The sequence below is a fragment of the Rutidosis leptorrhynchoides genome, chromosome 3, assembly GCF_046630445.1.
Source record: "Rutidosis leptorrhynchoides isolate AG116_Rl617_1_P2 chromosome 3, CSIRO_AGI_Rlap_v1, whole genome shotgun sequence".
Lineage (NCBI taxonomy): Eukaryota > Viridiplantae > Streptophyta > Magnoliopsida > Asterales > Asteraceae > Rutidosis > Rutidosis leptorrhynchoides.
The window spans coordinates 610,343,363-610,351,540 of record NC_092335.1 but is presented as its reverse complement, the minus strand read 5'-3'; positions in this window follow the sequence as shown (position 1 = coordinate 610,351,540).

Sequence of the window (8,178 nt, the reverse complement as noted above, 5' to 3'; positions counted from 1 at the left end):
GGACTACTAATTGTGGACTACTAACGTTGGACTGCTAACTTAACAACTTAAATCGTCAACACGTAATAAAATATGTTGTGAATATATTTCGATCATACTTTGATATGTGTGTATATATTTGTTATAGGTTCGTGAATTGACCCGTGGCCAAGTCTTATTTCCGACGAATTTAAAATCTGTGAAAGTGAGTTATGGTCCCATTTTTACGATCTAATATTTTTGGGATGAGAATACATGCAGTTTTATAAATGTTTTTCAAAATAGACACAAGTAATTGAAACTACATTCTATGATGAATTACTGTACCGGATATCACCCTTTTTGAACTTGGTAACCTAAGAATTAGTGTTTATTATAGTTGCCACTAATTGACGCGAATCCTAAAGATAGATCTATGGGCTTTGACACGCCCCAGTCAGAGAATTTGAACTGCTTTAGTACTTCGATTTTTCTCTACAGACGAGTGGTTCTGTGTTGGGGATATTCTAGATGCATTCTGTTAATGTCGGTTACCAAGTGTTCAGTCATATGAATGATTTTTATGGCTATTTATGAAAAATAAAATCTTGTGGTCTATTATTAATTTAATATATAGGTTAAACCTATAACTCACCAACATTTTTGTTGACGTTTTAAGCACGTTTATTCTCAGGTAATTATTAAGAGCTTCCGCTGTCGCATGCTAATTAAAGACAATATTTGGAGTCTGCATGCTTGTATAATATTGTTTATAAACTGCATTCGAGAACTTATGTTGTTGTAACATATTATTATTGTAAACCATTATGTAATGGTCGTGTGTAAACGTTATAATTTTAGATTATCATTACTTAATAATCTCTATTATGTCTTTAAAACCTTTGTCGATAAAATAAAGGTTATGGTGTGTTTTAAAAACGAATGCAGTCTTTGAAAAACATCTCATATAGAGGTCAAAACCTCGCAATGAAACCAATTAATATGAAACGTTTATAATCGATATGAACGGGGCATTTCAAATATCCCCTATACGCCAGTTACATCGTCATCTATAACGAATAATCCGCTGGGTTATATTAGGTATTAATCGACTTATTACATAAATGTTAGTATTTCTTCTTGCAAATTACAATCAGTTAAGATTAATCGGATTATATAAATGTTTGTATTTGTAGTTTGAAATTACAATTAATTTTGATGTTGTTGCAGATTTCATATTGAAGGAATTCCCTACTTTCATGTTATGATTCAAGTACCTTGAAGGCATTATCAAACATAAATTTAGGAGTTTTCGTTCGACGATGCATATGGATTTTTGATCTTTCAATATCAAAGTAGGTATTTTTTCACGTTTATGTATAACTAATTTTATATAATTTTTTAACTGTTTGATGAGATAGAGCTATAGACATTAATATTTAATAACTTTAATATTTAAATTCTTGTTGAAAGTACATTGATTTGGTAGATTCACTGGTTACACAAATTTCATCTTGATATATAATTTTCGGTTAATTCTCATATTTTTGAATTTTTAATCAGGAAATCTACAAATTTCATTGTCTCCAAAGCAATCTACATTGACGGTTTGTATGTGACGGTTGTACCTTTTAAATTATATTATAATTCGATTAATTATATAGAGTATATGTTATCTTATATTTTATATGCTTCAAAAAAAACCTTCATAGTTACAGATTGTCATTTTAATTTAGTCATTACAATATATTTTGTATAGCATTTATTCGTTAACTAAATACAACCTAAATATCTTAAACAATATAGTGTCTCCCTTTATTTTTAATAAAATTATTGTTTTGCTTTTCAAAAAAAAAAAAATATATATATATATATATATATATATATGTATATGTATATATATATATATATATATATATATATATATATATATATATATATATATGTATATGTATATATATATATATATATATATATATATATAGTGTCTGTTATGCATTTTCTGATGTCTATTTGTTAATTTCTCACTACAACAGGCTTTATAAGGTTGCTTTCCTAAGGGTGTTGCTCCTTACTCCATGTTTACGGATCTTCCTTAGTTACTCAAAGGTTAGTAATTAAGAATTTTATAAAGGTATGTGCCTTCAAGTGTTTATTGTTATTAGAATATTATGTATACAAAGCACATTAACAAAAAAATGTTATAAAAAGATCAATTGTTATCTCTTTTATTAGTTAGTGTCTTATTTATTTTGGTCGGGTTGTGTAATTCTTTATGTTTTTTACGATTACAAGCTCTGCAAGCAATTGTCCTATTGCAAGTACCTTTAACCAAACCAACAAACTGATCGTATTTCCAGGGATGTGCATAAACCTATAGATTATAAGTGAGTTTGATGGTTTAGATTGTTTGTTTTGAACCATTCAGTTTTTCATTTATACCTGTCATTAACATATGTTATTTTGACTATGTCAGATTACTCGATTGGCTTCAATAACATCATCTTGGTTCCAATTGCTTCATATTCAGTGACAATGATGAACTCGAGGTATAAATAACCTTTAATATTTGTTAATTAGTTATAAATAGTTTTCACCAATGAATTTCAAAGAATTTCCTTTAATATAATTTGAATACGAAATGGCTTGCAATGAATTATATGATGCCAACAGTTTGATGCGTCTTTAACAGGTAGATGCGAATTCTGTTTTGGTGATCTATCAATTGGATAGAGGTTTTACATGCAGATTACAACACACTTGCAGAGCTTTTTCATTGTGTTTTATCATCAAGAACTAACTATGCTCGAAAAATGCTTACTTCTAGATAAGTATAATGTATACCCATAATAAATTGACTTTAACTACTGCAAGTCCTTATAGACAATACAATATATCCAACTATATTGTTTATGCTCATCTCTTAATTAGTGGTCCATTTTTTGAAGTTCATGGTTAGTAAGGGACACCATTTTGTGAAATACTGAATGCTGTCATAATTTAATGCATATTCCTTTTCTTTTTTACCATTTTTCAACTTTCAAGACTTATGTAGAGTAAAATGGGTGGGTCAGGTAAATGAGCAGTGATGTAAATGGGCGGGTCAAAAGAATAATTGTTTGAAAAAATCAATTAATTTTGTACGATTATTTTACCCACCCGTGCAATGCACGGGCTTTAAAGTTTTATTTACTTTCACAACTATCTCTAACTACATATAAATCTATAAGCATATGTCCTATTTATAAACATATAAATCTCTAACTACATATAAAGCTACAGATGTTGATTACAAAAAAAACACAAATTAGGGTTTTCAAACAAATCCTAACATTGGCTATCAAAAATTGGGTATTTTGAAGTTTTAATTCTTAATAATTTTTGTATATAATGAAATTTTGTAGTTTTGCTGAATTTTTTTGGTAGTCGTCAATTGACGCTTACTTTAGGTCATCGTTATCGATTACATGTATATTGTTTAAGTAGATTAGTTAATTTTTTTCCTTTTACCTATATTTATGTTCTTTGTGTCTTTAATTAGTTTTGTAATGTTGTTGTTTTAGGTGATTCACCTCCATATCGATTACGGCTTCTGTGAAGGTACATACATTTTTTCCTGTATTTTAATTTCAGATGTTTGTATCACTTTTATTCAGTAATATATTTCTATTTTTTGACTTACATTTATTGTTGTTAATGGGTTATTTATATTAATGTTATGCAATTGATTATATTAACGGTTGTGATTGTTTAAATTGTACAATATCTTTTAAACTGATTATTTACTAGGTCGTCTGGTCAATCAATGATTTTTCCCTTTTGAAGCGATCAACATGCTGAGAGGTTAGGATTTACTTTCAGTTTGTTTCTTACAGTTAATCTTTAGAGTCGTCTATATTTGCGTTGTACTCGATTGAAATGTCCCGTTCTTATTGATTAAAAACGTTCCATATTAATTGATTTCGTTGCGAGGTTTTGACCTCTATATGAGACGTTTTTCAAAGACTGCATTCATTTTTAAAACAAACCATAACCTTTATTTCATAAATAAAGGTTTAAAAGCTTTACGTAGATTATCAAATAATGATAATCTAAAATATCCTGTTTACACACGACCATTACATAATGGTTTACAATACAAATATGTTACATCGAAATCAGTTTCTTGAATGCAGTTTTTACACAATATCATACAAACATGGACTCCAAATCTTGTCCTTATTTTAGTATGCAACAGCGGAAGCTCTTAGTATTCACCTGAGAATAAACATGCTTTAAACGTCAACAAAAATGTTGGTGAGTTATAGGTTTAACCTATATGTATCAAATCGTAACAATAGACCACAAGATCTCATATTTCAATACACATCCCATACATAGAGATAAAAATCATTCATATGGTGAACACCTGGTAACCGACATTAACAAGATGCATATATATAAGAATATCCCCATCATTCCGGGACACCCTTCGGATATGATAAAATTTCGAAGTACTAAAGCATCCGGTACTTTGGATGGGGTTTGTTAGGCCCAATAGATCTATCTTTAGGATTTGCGTCAATTAGGGTGTCTGTTCCCTAATTCTTAGATTACCAGACTTAATAAAAAGGGGCATATTCGATTTCGATAATTTAACCATAGAATGTAGTTTCACGTACTTGTGTCTATTTTGTAAATCATTTATAAAACCTGCATGTATTCTCATCCCAAAAATATTAGATTTTAAAAGTGAGACTATAACTCACTTTCACAGATTTTTACTTCGTCAGGAAGTAAGACTTGGCCACTGGTTGATTCACGAACCTATAACAATATATACATATATATCAAAGTATGTTCAAAATATATTTACAACACTTTTAATATATTTTGATGTTTTAAGTTTATTAAGTCAGCTGTCCTCGTTAGTAACCTACAACTAGTTGTCCACAGTTAGATGTACAGAAATAAATCGATAAATATTATCTTGAATCAATCCACAACCCAGTGTATACGTATCTCAGTATTGATCACAACTCAAACTATATATATTTTGGAATCAACCTCAACCCTGTATAGCTAACTCCAACATTCACATATAGAGTGTCTATGGTTGTTCCGAAATATATCTAGATGTGTCGACATGATAGGTCGAAACATTGTATACGTGTCTATGGTATCTCAAGATTACATAATATACAATACAAGTTGATTAAGTTATGGTTGGAATAGATTTGTTACCAATTTTCACGTAGCTAAAATGAGAAAAATTATCCAATCTTGTTTTACCCATAACTTCTTCATTTTAAATCCGTTTTGAGTGAATCAAATTGCTATGGTTTCATATTGAACTCTATTTTATGAATCTAAACAGAAAAAGTATAGGTTTATAGTCGGAAAAATAAGTTACAAGTCGTTTTTGTAGAGGTAGTCATTTCAGTCGAAAGAACGACGTCTAGATGACCATTTTAGAAAACATACTTCCACTTTGAGTTTAACCATAATTTTTGGATATAGTTTCATGTTCATAATAAAAATCATTTTCTCAAAATAACAACTTTTAAATCAAAGTTTATCATAGTTTTTAATTAACTAACCCAAAACAGCCCGCGGTGTTACTACGACGGCGTAAATCCGGTTTTACGGTGTTTTTCGTGTTTCCAGGTTTTAAATCATTAAGTTAGCATATCATAGAGATATAGAACATGTGTTTAGTTGATTTTAAAAGTCAAGTTAGAAGGATTAACTTTTGTTTGCGAACAAGTTTAGAATTAACTAAACTATGTTCTAGTGATTACAAGTTTAAACCTTCGAATAAGATAGCTTTATATGTATGAATCGAATGATGTTATGAACATCATTACTACCTTAAGTTCCTTGGATAAACCTACTGGAAAAGAGAAAAATGGATCTAGCTTCAACGGATCCTTGGATGGCTCGAAGTTCTTGAAGCAGAATCATGACACGAAAACAAGTTCAAGTAAGATCATCACTTGAAATAAGATTGTTATAGTTATAGAAATTGAACCAAAGTTTGAATATGATTATTACCTTGTATTATAATGATAACCTACTGTAAGAAACAAAGATTTCTTGAGGCTGGATGATCACCTTACAAGATTGGAAGTGAGCTAGCAAACTTGAAAGTATTCTTGATTTTATGTAACTAGAACTTGTAGAATATATGAAGAACACTTAGAACTTGAAGATAGAACTTGAGAGAGATCAATTAGATGAAGAAAATTGAAGAATGAAAGTGTTTGTAGGTATTTTTGGTCGTTGGTGTATGGATTAGATATAAAGGATATGTAATTTTGTTTTCATGTAAATAAGTCATGAATGATTACTCATATTTTTGTAATTTTATGAGATATTTTATGCTAGTTGCCAAATGATGGTTCCCACATGTGTTAGGTGACTCACATGGGCTTCTAAGAGCTGATCATTGGAGTGTATATACCAATAGTACATACATCTAAAAGCTGTGTATTGTACGAGTACGAATACGGGTGCATACTAGTAGAATTGTTGATGAAACTGAACGAGGATGTAATTGTAAACATTTTTGTTAAGTAGAAGTATTTTGATAAGTGTATTGAAGTCTTTCAAAAGTGTATAAATACATATTAAAACACTACATGTATATACATTTTAACTGAGTCGTTAAGTCATCATTAGTCGTTACATGTAAGTGTTGTTTTGAAACCTTTAGGTTAACGATCTTGTTAAATGTTGTTAACCCAATGTTTATAATATCAAATGAGATTTTAAATTATTATATTATCATGATATTATCATGTATGAATATCTCTTAATATTATATATATACATTAAATGTCTTTACAACGATAATCGTTACATATATGTCTCGTTTAAAAATCATTAAGTTAGTAGTCTTGTTTTTACATATGTAGTTCATTGTTAATATACTTAATGATATGTTTACTTATCATAGTATCATGTTAACTATATATATATCCATATATATGTCATCATATAGTTTTTACAAGTTTTAACGTTCGTGAATCACCGGTCAACTTGGGTGGTCAATTGTCTATATAAAACATATTTCAATTAATCAAGTCTTAACAAGTTTGATTGCTTAACATGTTGGAAACATTTAATCATGTAAATATCAATCTCAATTAATATATATAAACATGGAAAAGTTTGGGTCACTACAGTACCTACCCGTTAAATAAATTTCGTCCCGAAATTTTAAGATGTTGAAGGTGTTGACGAATCTTCTGGAAATAGATGCGGGTATTTCTTCTTCATCTGATCTTCATGCTCCCAGGTGAACTCGGGTCCTCTACGAGCATTCCATCGAACCTTAACAATTGGTATCTTGTTTTGCTTAAGTCTTTTAACCTTACGATCCATTATTTCGACGGGTTCTTCGATGAATTGAAGTTTTTCGTTGATTTGGATTTCATCTAACGGAATAGTGAGATCTTCTTTAGCAAAACATTTCTTCAAATTCGAGACGTGGAAAGTGTTATGTACAGCCGCGAGTTGTTGAGGTAACTCAAGTCGGTAAGCTACTGGTCCGACACGATCAATAATCTTGAATGGTCCAATATACCTTGGATTTAATTTCTCTCGTTTACCAAATCGAACAACGCCTTTCCAAGGTGCAACTTTAAGCATGACCATCTCTCCAATTTCAAATTCTATATCTTTTCTTTTAATGTCAGCGTAGCTCTTTTGTCGACTTTGGGCGGTTTTCAACCGTTGTTGAATTTGGATGATCTTCTCGGTAGTTTCTTGTATAATCTCCGAACCCGTAATCTGTCTATCCCCCACTTCACTAAAACAAATCGGAGACCTACACTTTCTACCATAAAGTGCTTCAAACGGCGCCATCTCAATGCTTGAATGGTAGCTGTTGTTGTAGGAAAATTCTGCTAATGGTAGATGTCGATCCCAACTGTTTCCGAAATCAATAACACATGCTCGTAGCATGTCTTCAAGTGTTTGTATCGTCCTTTCGCTCTGCCCATCAGTTTGTGGATGATAGGCAGTACTCATGTCTAGACGAGTCCCCAATGTTTGTTGCAATGTCTGCCAGAACCTTGAAACAAATCTACCATCCCTATCAGAGATAATAGAGATTGGTATTCCATGTCTGGAGATGACTTCCTTCAAATACAGTCGTGCTAACTTCTCCATCTTGTCATCTTCTCTTATTGGCAGGAAGTGTGCTGATTTGGTGAGACGATCAACTATTACCCAAAT